This window comes from Babylonia areolata, chromosome 9 (assembly GCF_041734735.1).
Source record: "Babylonia areolata isolate BAREFJ2019XMU chromosome 9, ASM4173473v1, whole genome shotgun sequence".
In the NCBI taxonomy this organism is placed as follows: domain Eukaryota; kingdom Metazoa; phylum Mollusca; class Gastropoda; order Neogastropoda; family Buccinidae; genus Babylonia; species Babylonia areolata.
Genome location: NC_134884.1, coordinates 44,630,137 through 44,645,136, shown reverse-complemented (window position 1 = coordinate 44,645,136; position 15,000 = coordinate 44,630,137). Strand labels below are relative to the sequence as shown.

Below are 15,000 nucleotides of genomic sequence, written 5' to 3'. Positions count from 1 at the left end.
TACCCCCCCCCCTCTCTCACATCATCCTAAACCCCCCCCTCTCTCACATCATCCTAACCACCCCCCTCTCTCACATCATCCTAACCCCCCCCCCCTCTCTCACATCATCCTAACCCCCCCCTCTCTCACATCATCCTAACCCCCCCTCTCTCACATCATCCTAACCCCCCCCCCTCTCTCACATCATCCTAACCCCCCCCCCCCCCTCTCTCACATCATCCTAACCACCCCCCTCTCACATCATCCTAACCCCCCCCCTCTCACATCATCCTAACCCCCCCCTCTCTCACATCATCCTAACCCCCCCTCTCTCTCACATCATCCTAAGCCCCCCTCTCACATCATCCTAACCCCCCCCCCTCTCTCACATCATCCTAACCACCCCCCTCCCTCTCACATCATCCTAACCCCCCTCCCTCTCACATCATCCTAACCCCCCCCTCCCTCTCACATCATCCTGACCACCCCCCTCCCTCTCACATCATCCTAACCACCCCCCTCCCTCTCACATCATCCTAACCCCTTCCCCTCCCCTCCTCACCCCCTCCTGTAGGAATCCGACTAACAGATCTAATAACACAGCAAGTTATGTGCAATGGATCTTCCGCTGGTGTCATTTCTTCTCTCTCTCTCTCTCTCTCTCACTCACTCACACACACACACACACATACACACACACACGCACGCACACACACACACACACACACACACACACACACACACATACGGACACTGCCATAAAGAAAGGATGATGACAGGCAGAAAGAGAAGAGGAGAAAGAAAGAGCGATACATCTGAAGACAGACAGACAGACAGACAGACAGGACACAGACAGCAACATTGACAGACACAGAGCCTGCTGCGGAGGAGCACTGGCACGTGCGCGCTCGCGTGCTCACGTGAACCGATGCCACATCTAATTGCGTGAGAGAGAGAGAGAGAGAGAGAGACAGACAGACAGACAGACAGACAGACAGAAAGAGACACACAGAGAGAGACAGTGTGTGTGTGTGTGTGTGTGTGTGTGTGTGTGTGTGTGTGTGTGTGTGTGTGTGTGCGCCCGCGCGCGCGCGCGCGCGGCGTACGTGTCTGCGCTGCACGCGACTGCCAGCATCATGGCACAGTTCCAGAAATAGCCTTAGAAATAGGCAAAGGTGTATGGAGTCTCGCCACGACCCCCGCAGCTTAGCCTCCTCCTTCACAGAAGCGCCCCCACCCCCACCCCCCGGCCCCTCCAACCTGCCCTTACCCACCCAACACCCCATTCCATCCCCCCCCCACACACACACACCCACCCCCCCAAAAAAAAGAACCCAACGAGTCCACATTTCACCCACGTAATATCTCCAGAGAAGCAGTGGTTGACAGTCCAGATTTCCCCATAATATCTCTGGAGAAGGACTGATTGATAGTCCATATTCCCCAACTTAAATCCACAGAGAAGAGTTGGTAAGCAGTCCAGATTTCCCCATAATATCCCTGGAGAAGAACTGACCGACAGTCCATAATTATTTCCCCTTATGATATCCCTGGAGAAGAACTGACCGACAGTCCATAATTATTTCCCCTTATGATATCCCTGGAGAAGAACTGACTGACAGTCTACATTTCCCCTTATGATATCCCTGGAGAAGAACTGACCGACAGTCCATAATTATTTCCCCTTATGATATCCCTGGAGAAGAACTGACTGACAGTCTACATTTCCCCTTATGATATCCCTGGAGAAGAACTGACTGACAGTCTACATTTCCCCTTATGATATCCCTGGAGAAGAACTGCTTGACAGTCCAGATTTCCCTTTATAATATTCCCAGAGAAGAACTGCTTGACAGTCCAGATTTCCCTTTATAATATTCCCAGAGAAGAACTGTTTGACAGTCCAAATTTCCCTTTATAATATTCCCAGAGAAGAACTGCTTGACAGTCCAGATTTCCCTTTATAATATTCCCAGAGAAGAACTGCTTGACAGTCCAAATTTCCCTTTATAATATTCCCAGAGAAGAACTGCTTGACAGTCCAAATTTCCCTTTATAATATTCCCAGAGAAGAACTGCTTGACAGTCCAGATTTCCCTTTATAATATTCCCAGAGAAGAACTGCTTGACAGTCCAGATTTCCCTTTATAATATTCCCAGAGAAGAACTGTTTGACAGTCCAGATTTCCCTTTATAATATTCCCAGAGAAGAACTGCTTGACAGTCCAGATTTCCCTTTATAATATTCCCAGAGAAGAACTGCTTGACAGCCCAATTTCCCCTTTATAATATCCTAGAGAAAAAACTGACTGACAGTCCAGATTTCACCATATGATATCCCTGGAGAAAAAAAACTGCTTGACAGTCTAGATTTCACCTTTTAATACCCCTGGAGAATAATTGCTTGACAGTCCAGATTTCCCCTTAAATTATCCTTAGAGAATAATTGCTCCACAGTCCAGATTTCTCCCATATCGTATCTCTAGAGAATAGCTGACCCACATCATATCCCAAGCAAAGTACTGGTCGACATTCCGGATTTTCCACTGGCCCATGCAATGCGTCGGCTCGAAGCCCAGATCTTTCTCCGTGAAATCCGCAATGGATCCGACCTTCTGCTCGCGAAAAGAGACGCTTCGAGAACCTTATCTGTGAGGAGCTTTAGATGTCAGCCGGATCATTGTGCGATCCGCCAGAGCAACCATCACTTAGTGTGGGCACAACACTTGACAAACACACGGAGGTGGGGGTGGGGGTGGAAACAACACAGAACAAAAACGAAAGCCGGATCGAACCACATCGACTTCCTTATCGGTCCAAACAAACATCCTGAAGTTGTTTTTCAAGCCGTACACACTGTGTCTGACCTCGAACAATCTGTCGTCAGGTTGAGGTCACTTAGGCTGAGCATGGCGGGTGGAAGGGGAGTGCGGGGGAGGGGGGGGGGGGTAAAGAGATGTTTACTTAAACAGCCTGGCACCGATCGAGAGAGAGAGAAGGGGGTGGGGGGGTGGGGGGTGCGTGGGGAGGCGGGGGGAGGGGGGGGAGGGGGAGGAGGGGGGGGGGCGATTTGGAGGTGGGGGGTTGGAGGCACAGACACGGACATTTTTTTTTTAATTCAATAAAGACCGTGGCCCATGAGGGGATATAGGGGATATAGTGAGCACGCATTACAATAAGAGAGAGAGGGAGAGAGAGAGAGAGAGAGAGAGAGAGAGAGAGACGCTTTCACGCTTTGGCACTTTTATGACACTGGTCATGAGGTCCTTATGGCATGGGTAAATGCATCAATATACTTTCATTTTATTACAAACCATTATAATAAACGGAATGAAATGGTGAAAGCAAATAATGAAACAAAACAACGTTCCTTCGAGAGGGAGAGAGAGGGAGAGAGAGAGAGAGACATAGACAGACAGACAGACAGACAGGCAGACAGAGAAGCGGACAGAGACAGAGAGAGTATATAACTGTCTAATCTAACACATTCCTTTCTCGACAACAATCCTGACCTTCTGTTGGGGAAGATCTCCCAAGCGTTGTGTGACACTGGATTCCAAAGAAATGTGGATGGTTTTCTGGGGAAGACCAGCTTCAAGTCCCTGTTTACAGGTCAACCCACTGAACAAACGGATGCAACGGAAGGAAAACCCGGACAGCGCAGATAGAAGTGAACAAAGCAGAGAGTGTCAAGTGTGACAGACTACACTGAGTGTCAAGTGTGACAGACTACACTGAGTGTCAAGTGTGACAGACTACACTACACTGAGTGTCAAGTGCAACAGACTACACTGAGTGTCAAGTGTAACAGACTACATTTAGTGTCAAGTGTGACAGACTACATTGAGTGTCAAGTGTGACAGACTACACTGAGTGTCAAGTGTAACAGACTACACTGAGTGTCAAGTGTGACAGACTACATTGAGTGTCAAGTGTGACAGACTACATTTAGTGTCAAGTGCAACAGACTACATTGAGTGTCAAGTGTAACAGACTACATTGAGTGTCAAGTGCAACAGACTACATTGAGTGTCAAGTGTGACAGACTACATTGAGTGTCAAGTGCAACAGACTACATTGAGTGTCAAGTGTGACAGACTACATTGAGTGTCAAGTGTGACAGACTACACTGAGTGTCAAGTGTAACAGACTACATTTAGTGTCAAGTGTGACAGACTACACTGAGTGTCAAGTGTAACAGACTACACTGAGTGTCAAGTGTAACAGACTACATTTAGTGTCAAGTGTGACAGACTACATTGAGTGTCAAGTGCAACAGACTACACTGAGTGTCAAGTGTAACAGACTACATTTAGTGTCAAGTGTGACAGACTACATTGAGTGTCAAGTGCAACAGACTACACTGAGAGTCAAGTGTAACACACTACATTGAGTGTCAAGTGTGACAGACTACATTGAGTGTCAAGTGCAACAGACTACACTGAGTGTCAAGTGCAACAGACTACATTGAGTGTCAAGTGCAACAGACTACATTTAGTGTCAAGTGTAACAGACTACACTGAGTGTCAAGTGTAACAGACTACATTTAGTGTCAAGTGTGACAGACTACATTGAGTGTCAAGTGCAACAGACTACACTGAGTGTCAAGTGTAACAGACTACATTGAGTGTCAAGTGCAACAGACTACATTTAGTGTCAAGTGTGACAGACTACACTGAGTGTCAAGTGCAACAGACTACACTGAGTGTCAAGTGTAACAGACTACATTGAGTGTCAAGTGCAACAGACTACATTTAGTGTCAAGTGTGACAGACTACATTGAGTGTCAAGTGCAACAGACTACACTGAGTGTCAAGTGTAACAGACTACATTGAGTGTCAAGTGCAACAGACTACATTTAGTGTCAAGTGTGACAGACTACATTGAGTGTCAAGTGCAACAGACTACACTGAGTGTCAAGTGTAACAGACTACACTGAGTGTCAAGTGTAACAGACTACATTTAGTGTCAAGTGTGACAGACTACATTGAGTGTCAAGTGTGACAGACTACATTGAGTGTCAAGTGTAACAGACTACATTTAGTGTCAAGTGTGACAGACTACATTGAGTGTCAAGTGTAACAGACTACATTTAGTGTCAAGTGTGACAGACTACATTGAGTGTCAAGTGCAACAGACTACACTGAGTGTCAAGTGTAACAGACTACATTTAGTGTCAAGTGTGACAGACTACATTGAGTGTCAAGTGCAACAGACTACACTGAGTGTCAAGTGTAACAGACTACATTTAGTGTCAAGTGTGACAGACTACATTGAGTGTCAAGTGCAACAGACTACACTGAGTTTCAAGTGTGACAGACTACACTGAGTGTCAAGTGTGACAGACTACATTGAGTGTCAAATGCAACAGACTACATTGAGTGTCAAGTGTAACACACTACATTGAGTGTCAAGCGTGACAGACTACATTGAGTGTCAACAGACTACACTGAGTGTCAAGGGTGACAGACTACATTGAGTGTCAAATGCAACAGACTACATTGAGTGTCAAGTGTAACACACTACATTGAGTGTCAAGCGTGACAGACTACATTGAGTGTCAAGTGTGACAGACTACATTGAGTGTCAACAGACTACACTGAGTGTCAAGTGTGACAGACTACACTGAGTGTCAAGTGTAACAGACTACATTTAGTGTCAAGTGTGACAGACTACATTGAGTGTCAAGTGCAACAGACTACACTGAGTTTCAAGTGTGACAGACTACACTGAGTGTCAAGTGTGACAGACTACATTGAGTGTCAAATGCAACAGACTACATTGAGTGTCAAGTGTAACACACTACATTGAGTGTCAAGCGTGACAGACTACATTGAGTGTCAACAGACTACACTGAGTGCCAACAGACTACACTGAGTGTCAAGTGTGACAGACTACATTGAGTGTCAAGTGTGACAGACTACATTGAGTGTCAACAGACTACACTGAGTGTCAAGTGTGACAGACTACACTGAGTATCAAGTGTGACAGACTACATTGAGTGTCAACAGACTACACTGAGTGTCAAGTGTGACATACTACATTGAGTGTCAACAGACTACACTGAGTGTCAAGTGTGACAGACTACACTGAGTATCAAGTGTGACAGACTACATTGAGTGTCAACAGACTACACTGAGTGTCAAGTGTGACAGACTACATTGAGTGTCAACAGACTACACTGAGTGTCAAGTGTGACAGACTACACTGAGTATCAAGTGTGACAGACTACATTGAGTGTCAACAGACTACACTGAGTGTCAAGTGTGACAGACTACATTGAGTGTCAACAGACTACACTGAGTGTCAAGTGTGACAGACTACACTGAGTATCAAGTGTCAACAGACTACACTGAGTGTCAACAGACTACACTGAGTGTCAAGTGTGACAGACTACATTGAGTGTCAACAGACTACACTGAGTGTCAAGTGTGACAGACTACATTGAGTGTCAAGTGTGACAGACTACACTGAGTGTCAAGTGTGACAGACTACATTGAGTGTCAAGTGTGACAGACTACATTGAGTGTCAACAGACTACACTGAGTGCCAACAGACTACACTGAGTGTCAAGTGTGACAGACTACATTGAGTGTCAAGTGTGACAGACTACATTGAGTGTCAACAGACTACACTGAGTGTCAAGTGTGACAGACTACACTGAGTATCAAGTGTGACAGACTACATTGAGTGTCAACAGACTACACTGAGTGTCAAGTGTGACAGACTACACTGAGTGTCAAGTGTGACAGACTACACTGAGTATCAAGTGTAACAGACTACACTGACTGCCAACAGACTACACTGAGTGTCAAGTGTGACAGACTACACTGATACATTGAATGTAAGTGTGACAGACTACACTGATACATTGAATGTAAGTGTGACAGACTACACTGATACATTGCATGTAAGTGTGACAGACTACACTGATACATTGAATGTAAGTGTGACAGACTACACTGAGTGCCAACAGACTACAGTGAGTGCCAACAGACTACAGTGAGTATCAAGTGTGACAGGGAGGAGAGAGAGACACACAGATACAGGTACGGGTACGGATGTTTTATTCAATACAGGCCATAGCCCCTCATGAAGGGGTGGTGTAAATTAACAGGGGTAGTATATTTAGATAATCATGTAACATAACACCGCAGACAGATACAGAGAGACAGAGACAGAGAGACAAAGAGACAGAAAGAGACACATAGAGAGACACACAGAGAGACATGGAAACAGAGACAAAGAGACAGAGAGAGACAGAGAGAGAGAGAGAGAGAGAGAGAGAGAGAGAGAGAGAGAGAGAGAAAGAGGGAGAGAAGAACGTCTTTATTTAAAAAGGATATTCATACATATATATATATATTTTTTTTTTTAAATAATACAAGCTTTTTTTGTTCTTGTCTGTTTCTTTGCTTTTTGTACGTTGGTTTTTCCATTCAGCCCTCAGGGCAAAGAAAGAGACAGACAGACAGACAGACAGACAGACAAAGGGACTGGCAGACAAAGGCATAATTTTATAAAACAGCGAACTGGGATTAAACACACAAACCAAAGGGACACGGGAGGGGAGGAGGGAGAGGGGTGACACACACACAACACAGACATTCTCAATGTTCGGGGAGAGTTAGGGTGTGAGGGATAGGGGGGGTGTTGTATTTTTTAAATCAGTCTACAAATGACATTAGCCTACATGAGTATATGCACGCGCGTCTTTGCGTGGTAGTTCAGTACACGACAGGGAACAACTGTCTGATTGTGGCACGGGGCACTGTGTCCGACATGACTCAGAAGCCAGCAATGCTCTGTGAGCTATGTGTGTTGTGATATACGATCGATCCTTAAACCCCACCCTCACCCCTTCGCGTAAAAATCCTTCACCTTATTCTATCGATTTCCGTGTACGTTGGAATACATGTGCATAAACATGGGTACAGTCATACGCACGAACGCATGCACACGCAGACACACAGACACACAAACACACACTGTGAGTCACACACACATAAACAGGATTTGTGCATAAAAAAAGCCACGAAGGACCGGGTTTATTTGAACGAAACGTCCTGGCTACACAAAGCTCGCGTCTCATGATGGACATCAAATATGGTCTGCCTGTCTGTCTGTCTGTTCATCTCTCCCTCTCTCTCCCTCTCTCTCTCTCTCTCTCTCTCGTTTTCAATCTATTTTTCTCTTGCTCGCTTACTCTGCGCTTTTTTTTTTCCCGACCCCCCTCTTTCCTCTCTCCTCCTCTTCCACCTTCATGCGCGCGCGCGCGTGTGTGTGTGGTTTCTTTTTTACTCTCTCTGTTTGTCTGTCTGTCTGTCTGTCTGTGTCCCTCTTTCTCTGTGTGTGCCTAAATAACAATTCTGCCAAGTGAAATCGGTGTACCACATGGACCTGTACTTGGTCCTCTATTCTTCTCATTGTACATAAATGACTTACCTTTATTCACAAAAAAACGTCATGCGAACTGTTTGCCGATGACACTACCATCGATACTTGTCACACAGATCCACATGTAGTATGCAGCAGTTTGCAGGAAAATATCAGTATTCTTCTTATCTGGTCACAATTGAATGATTTGGCCCTTCATCCGAAAACAATGAAGACATTAATGATGGTTTGTACAAGACAAAAACGTCATGCGAACTGTTTGCCGATGACACTACCATCGATACTTGTCACACAGATCCACATGTAGTATGCAGCAGTTTGCAGGAAAATATCAGTATTCTTCTTAACTGGTCACAATTGAATGATTTGCCCCTTCATCCGAAAACAATGAAGACATTAATGATGGTTTGTACAAGACAAAAACGTCATGCGAACTGTTTGCCGATGACACTACCATCGATACTTGTCACACAGATCCACATGTAGTATGCAGCAGTTTGCAGGAAAATATCAGTATTCTTCTTATCTGGTCACAATTGAATGATTTGGCCCTTCATCCGAAAACAATGAAGACATTAATGATGGTTTGTACAAGACAAAAACGTCATGCGAACTGTTTGCCGATGACACTACCATCGATACTTGTCGCACAGATCCACATGTAGTATGCAGCAGTTTGCAGGAAAATATCAGTATTCTTCTTATCTGGTCACAATTGAATGATTTGGCCCTTCATCCGAAAACAATGAAGACATTAATGATGGTTTGTACAAGACAAAAACGTCAAAATCGAACTACCAACCTAGTTCCCCTCTACCCTGAAAATGAAAAAACTGAAGAAGTGTCAAATCATAAGCTACTTGGTGCAACCATTGATCCTAACTTATCCTGGTCACACATATTCAAACCCTTACCCCCCAAAAATTGCTTCCAGAACTTACTAGCTTAAAAAGATTAAGAAATTATCAATCTTACATGCTCGAAAAATCTTCATTTATTCTTACTTCAATCGTCCATTGATTATGCATGTACTCTTAGGGAATTTTGGTGAGTAATATTATGATTAAATCTTTGGCTTGTGTTTATAGGAAAAAAACAAATAAAACTGCATGCAGGGAAAAAAAAAAAAATATATATATATATATATGGGTGGCGCTGTAGTGTAGCGACGCGCTCTCCCTATGGAGAGCAGCTCGAATTTCACACAGAGAAATCTGTTGTGACAAAAAGAGAAATACAATACAATACAATACAATATAAACGTGCCATCAAACTTACCTTGATTAAACAAGTCTACTTCATTAACTGATGCTGACTACAAAATTCTCAACATTCTTCCGCAGAGTCCAAACTGCTGCTCAACAAGGAAATCCTTGTGCATAAAAATTGTTCCTGGAAATGTTCCACTGTCAACTGCAAATAATGTTCACGTCAACGAGTTCCGGCATTCACACAAAATTGATCTTCCTTTACCAGCAATTACCCTAAACAAATCAAGTCTTTAATTGTACTCAGGAAGTTGGTTATGGAACAGACTTCCTCCATTTCTAAAACATGAAGTAAATTTTAAAAGATTCAAAACTTTGTACAACGAATTTCTGATGAATGACACAAATCCTGCAACATTTTTTCCCCGAGACATATTGATTTAACATGTATTGATTTAACATGTATTGATTTAACATGTGTCAAATACAAAGTTTTCTTATTCTCCATGTGTTTCTTTTGTATTAGTTTCAACACATAATTGTTCTATGAATAGGAGTACATGCACCGTATCTAAATGAACAAATATGGGAACAACCCCCCTCCCCCCCCTCTCTCTCTCTCATCTTGTCTTTTCGCTCTCTCTGCCTACCTATTTAACTATCTGTCTCCCTGTCTGTCTCTCTCTGTGTCTCTGTCTCTGTCTCTCAATAGATATCCCTTCACCACAGACTGAAGTCCCGTTAATGACTTGACCCGCATGCAACACGTGCTAAAAAAGGAGAACGAAGTAATGGTAACAGCTATGTCCAAATTTCTTACTGTAGCACTTAACTGTAGGCAGAAAGCACTAGAAAATGGGCAGACAGTATAAAGAACCAAGTAAAATGTACACAATTATACACAGATGGCGACTCCCTAATGCTAATGAATAAAGAGATTAACTAATGATTATAAATTATAAGCAAATGAATTATGACGATGGATGGTCCATATGTTGTTTGCTTTTTTGCTGTTCCTTTTCCCTACCCTTTTCTTGCATACAGTTGTTGCGGTGTGTGTTTCGTTGCATTTGTTTATTTTGTTTTTTGTTATCCCCCTCTTGTCAAAATGGCTGTAAATGCTTTTGACAATAAATCATCATGCCCTCTCTCTGTCTCTGTCTCTGTCTCCCCACCCCCTATTGTCACGGACAGAAAAGGCCTAATCAATAAACCATTCAGACTTCAGACGCCAGACTTACTATATTAACCACCTGCCATTCAACGTAAATCTCCGCACTTTGATGAAAGCCGCTTTTACTGGATCAACGAAAAGGCCGCAGGCTTAAGACAGGCTGGTCTCTGATGGTCCGGGACAACCAGTCCCTGCCACGTACACACAGAAGGGCAATGGCACGTTGGAACACAGCACGGTGATTGGATCAGACAGACCGGCAATGAGCCGAGTGACTGTATTGGTTAGTGCCATGGTGTTCCCACCCGTAGAGTTTTAAGTTCGGATCCCAAGAAGTGCCTTGATGGTGGGTGAAAATCAGGGTTCATTCAGCAATTCTGTGTTCTGAACAATTTCCTATTCAGCACAATGCACCATCTTTGTCAAGGTTTATTCAGCAATTTTGTCTTCTGAGCAGTTCCTATCAAGCACAGTGCACTATCTTGATGAAGGTATATTCAGCATATTTGTGTTCTGAACAATTTCCTGTTAAGCACAATGCACCATCTTAGTCAAGGTTATTCAGCAATTTTGTGTTCTGAACAATTTCCTATTAACACAATGCACTATCTTAGTCAAGGTTTATTCAGCAATTTTGTGTTCTGAACAATTTCCTATTAACACAATCCACCACCTTAGTCAAAGTTATTAAGCAATCTTGTGTTCTGAACAATTTCCTATTAACACAATGCACTATCTTAGTCAAGGTTTATTCAGCACTTTTGTGTTCTGAGCAGTTCCTGTTTAGCCCAGTGCACTATCTCAGTCAAGGTTATTCAGCAATCTTGTGTTCTGAACAATTTCCTATTAACACAATGCACTATCTTAGTCAAGGTTTATTCAGCACTTTTGTGTTCTGAACAATTTCCTATTTAGCACAATGCACTATCTCACAATCGTTAGCTGAAGAGTCAGTACTTTGTGTGCTACGTGTCTGCTGGTCCATTTATTTTAATCCTTGTAGGAAACATGAAGAACCGTCAGTTCTGGCCTTCATGTATATGCTTGAAAGATTTGAGTGTGTGTGTGTGTGTGTGTGTGTGTGTGTGTGTGTGTGTGTGTGTGTGTGTGTTGTACTGCATTGTATTGTATTGTATTTCTATTTTTTGTCACAACAGATTTCTCTGTGTGAAATTCGGGTTGCTCTCCCCAGGGAGAGCGCGTTGCTACACTGACAGCGCCACCCATTTTTTGGGGGGTATTTTTTCCTGCGTGCAGTTTTATTTGTTTTTCCAATCGAAGTGGATTTTCCTACAGAATTTTGCCAGGGACAACCCTTTTGTTGCCGTGGGTTCTTTTACGTGCGCTAAGTGCATGCTGCACACGGGACCTCGGTTTATCGTCTCATCCGAATACTAGCGTCCAGACCACCACTCAAGGTCTAGTGGAGGGGGAGAAAATAGTGGCGACTGTACCGTGATTCGAACCAGTGCGCTCAGATTCTCTCGCTTCCTAGGCGGACGCGTTACCTCTTGGCCATCACTCATGTGTGTGTGTGTGTGTGTGTGTGTGTGTGTGTGTGTGTGTGTGTGTGTGTGTGTGTGTTCATGGAAATGCTGCACTGTCTACTGCAAATGATGTTCACGTCAACGAGTCTCGGCATTCACACAAAAATGATCTTCCTTTACCAGCAATTACCCGAAACAAATCAAGTCTTTTGTACTCAGGAAGTTGGTTGTGGAACAGCCTTCCTCCATTTCTGAAACATGAAGGGAGAGAGAGAGAGAGAGAGAGAGAGAGAGAGAGTGTGTGTGTGCTCTCACTATTCTGTGTGTGTGTGTCCGTTTCTCTGTGTGTGTGCGTACGTGCGCGCGCGCGCGCGTTTGCGTGTGTTTGTGTGGCCGCGTGCACCCCCCTCCCGCTTTCCCCTTCCCAACACCCTATCTCTTTAAACTACAACTTGGTGGTGGTGGTGGTAGCACTACAGTGACAATGTGCTGACTTGACGTGCTGTGTGGGCTTCGCGGAGTCAGTCGCTGTTTGGCATGGAACAATGTCAGTGGGGCAGAGACAGACAGACAGACAGACACAGAGACATAGAGACAGGGTGAGAGAAATAACTGTCTGAATGACACCGGAAACGAATGACGGGCGCCCAAATGCAGCTCTCCTCTACCCAGGTAGGCAGCCTGTTGTGCTAATTATTCCGTGTTTGTAAAGCGTTTAGAGTTTGGTCTCTCACTGAGGATATGCGTCATATAAATATTCATATCATATCGTATGACTCGTTGAATTGCTGTCATTATTTTCTCATTAACTCATTGTACTTTACATCTTTATTTGGTGAATAAATGCATACCCTTTTTGAATGCTTTAACAAACATTTAGAAATACGATTTCACATCTAAAAATATATTGCTATAATTAACTCTGATTAAAATATATTTATATTTACTTGGTTATACTTTACACCTTTATCTGTTGATGTGCACTTTCAACAAAAGAATGATATAAAAAGACCAAAAAACCATGGCTAAGAATCCACAGTCCAACTGAGGCACCCACAGACCAGAGGCACCCATAGTCCAGAGGAACCCATAGTCCAGAGGCACCGATAGTCCAACTGAGGCACCCATAGTCCAGAGGGACCCATAGTCCAACTGAGGCACCCATAGTCCAGAGGGACCCATAGTCCAACTGAGGCACCCAAAGTCCAACTGAGGCACCCATAGTCCAGAGGGACCCATAGTGCAACTGAGGGACCCATAGTCCAACTGAGGGACCCATAGTCCAGAGGGACCCATAGTCCAACTGAGGCACCCAAAGTCCAACTGAGGCACTCACAGTCCAACTGAGGCACCCACAGATCAACTGAGGCATCCACAGTCCAACTGAGGCACCCATAGTCCAGAGGGACCCATAGTCCAACTGAGGCACCCATAGTCCAGAGGGACCCATAGTCCAGAGGGACCCATAGTCCAACTGAGGCACCCATAGTCCAGAGGGACCCATAGTCCAGAGGGACCCATAGTCCAACTGAGGCACCCACAGTCCAACTGAGGCACCCACAGTCCAACTGAGGCACCCATAGTCCAACTGAGACACCCACAGTCCAACTGAGGCACCCACAGTCCAACTGAGGCACTCACAGTCCAACTGAGGCACTCACAGTCCAACTGAGGCACTCACAGTCCAACTGAGACACCCACAGTCCAACTGAGGCATCCACAGTCCAACTGAGGCACCCACAGTCCAACTGAGGCACCCACAGTCCAACTGAGGCACCCACAGTCCAACTGAGGCACCCACAGTCCAACTGAGGCACCCACAGATCAACTGAGACATCCACAGTCCAACTGAGGGACCCACAGTCCAACTGAGGGACCTGAAGTCTAACTGAACTGACCCTGCTCAGTCACACAGTGCACGGTAACTGGACCGGTGACCGCTCCCATGGACAGCTGTGTTCGGAACAGATTAGTGTATTTCCACTAAGAGAGAGAGAGAGAGAGAGGCGGGAGGGGGGGAGGGAGATGGAGGGAAGAGAGAGAGGAAGGGGGTGGAGATGAAGAGAAAGAGAGCATCACAGAGAGAGAGAGACAGACAGAGAAAGACGGAGAGACAGAAAGACAGAAGGAGAGAGGGAAAAGGAGACATAGAGACTGAGAGATACAGAGAGTTACAGAGAAAGAGAGAGATAGGGAGAGATAGACTGAGACGGAGACAGAGACATACAGAGACAGAACACAGACATATATAGAGACCGATAGTTCCAACAACAACAACACAGAAGAACCACCCCAAACAACACGACAACCGTACAATGAACGGACACACACACACACACACACACACACACACACACACCATCGGTCTTACCTGTCTAGGTCCACAGTTGTCCATCCTGATGACGTCCACACACACAGACACACCTGGTCACAGACCCCAAGACAGTCACTGTTCTACAAGTCTCTCTTCTTTCTCAGCACCACCACACGACTCGGGATGCTCACCCCAGTTAGAATGATAATAATGATAATATAATAATAACAATAATAAAGCTTTCAACAATCAAAAAGCAAATCGTCCCATTCACAACGAGAGACAGTCAGCCAGCTGATCCCCCCTTAACAACCGCCAAGTCCCCAGCCACAATACAAGGCAAAGAAGCCAAAGGCAAGGGTTCCTCCTCACCTGCTAACTTCGGTTCACAGTTCTTCACCTTCCCCCCTCCTCCTCCTCCTGCTCCTCCTCCCCACACAA

General features: G+C 44.8%; 1 protein-coding gene across 1 annotated transcript in view; it reads right to left on the bottom strand.

The window, feature by feature from the left end:
* Positions 1-15,000, bottom strand: part of LOC143285519 (b(0,+)-type amino acid transporter 1-like) — an 89,586-nt gene that overhangs the window by 73,983 nt on the left and 603 nt on the right. Inside the window, exon 1 of the mRNA XM_076592862.1 lies at positions 14,617-15,000. This exon is cut by the window's right edge and continues 603 nt beyond it. The gene's annotated coding sequence lies outside the window, so the exon portion shown is untranslated. The remainder of the gene's footprint in view (positions 1-14,616) is intronic.